Source organism: Ornithorhynchus anatinus, chromosome 5 (assembly GCF_004115215.2).
Source record: "Ornithorhynchus anatinus isolate Pmale09 chromosome 5, mOrnAna1.pri.v4, whole genome shotgun sequence".
NCBI lineage: Eukaryota > Metazoa > Chordata > Mammalia > Monotremata > Ornithorhynchidae > Ornithorhynchus > Ornithorhynchus anatinus.
Window position 1 is genome coordinate 45,624,952 of NC_041732.1, and position 1,394 is coordinate 45,626,345.

Below are 1,394 nucleotides of genomic sequence, written 5' to 3' on the forward strand. Positions count from 1 at the left end.
GTTTGTTTCCTTGGGTGGGGAGCAGGAACCACCCTAGTGTCCCTGGGTGACTGGGTTAGGATGTGAGACCTAATGGCAGAGTCTGGCCTGAGATTCCCCAAGAGGAGCAAGAAGGATGGTTGCCTTCCTGAGAGCATCATCTAACCACTAGAAACATCATCTTAAACTGAAGAACTGCTCTACAGTCAGGCAAGCAATTAGGCCTGGGTTAGGTGCCATTCTGCCTGAAGACAGGAGAATGATCAGCTGACCCCTGGGGGATGACCCTGACAACCAAACATACCTACCAATATGAGACTGCCAAGAGGAAATTGGTACAGATTTCCTGACCCTGTGTTTTCAGTGATTCTTCTCCCAAAAGCTAGTTGGGGGCGAGGGATATAGGAGCTAGAGTGGGAGACAGCTGAAGCAGACAGACCCATCTGACAGGAATCTCAAAGATGGGGATCACTGTCTTTGTGTGTATGGGGCCAGGGCAGAGGTGGTTCTTACTGCCCCTGAGTTAGAAAGGCGGGATCACCAACAGTAGCGGGGTCTCTCTGTAGTAGGGAGGGGCCAGGAGTCGGTCGTTGGTCTCTCTGGCCTAAGGTGCCGATGTGACTACTTCCCTATCAGCTGCAGTAGTGGCACTGCAGATATGGCACTGGAGGCAATAGCTGTGGCAGGGGCAGCTGCAGCAGCCATGGCAGGCTGGGATGGCAATATTTAAGAGCCACTGGAAAAAGCTAACTACTTTCCCTGTCGGCAAGCCAAGGCCTGAGACCGTCTTTCCAGAATCCTGACTCAAGGCAATTCATCTCCATCCCCAGCCCTTAGTCTTTGCTTCTGGAGGCTTTTTTTCATTGATGTTTGTTAAGCACTTACTATGTGCCAGGCAATGTAGTAAGTGCTGGAGTAGATACAAGCTTCTCAAATTGGACATAGTCCCTGTACAATAGCAGGCTCACAGTCTTCATCCCCATTTTACAGATGACGTAACTGAGACACAGATAAATTCAATGACTTGCTCAGAGTCATTCAGCAGCTAAGTGGTTTGAATGTATTCAAGACCGCAGCCTGGCAGAGGGCCAGGAAGTGAGCCCACTGTTGTTCAGAAGCTGATTCCTTCCCTGCTTGACCCAGGGCTTCTGTTGGCATCCATACCCCTAAACAATAAACTCAGCAGGTCCGATCAGGGTCCACAGGGCCTGGTGAGTCCAAGTTTACTCCACATGTGCTCCATCTTTCAAATCAGACTGAACTCCCAAGGTCTTGGGGGTGGGGGATGGGAAAGCCTACAACTGACTCTTCTCCCCAGGGTCCAAGATTCTCCTCGAGCTCCAACTAAGTCATCCCAATTAATACTCGGGAATTTAGTCTCACCTTGGGCAATCCATCAATCTCTCAAGTCATTC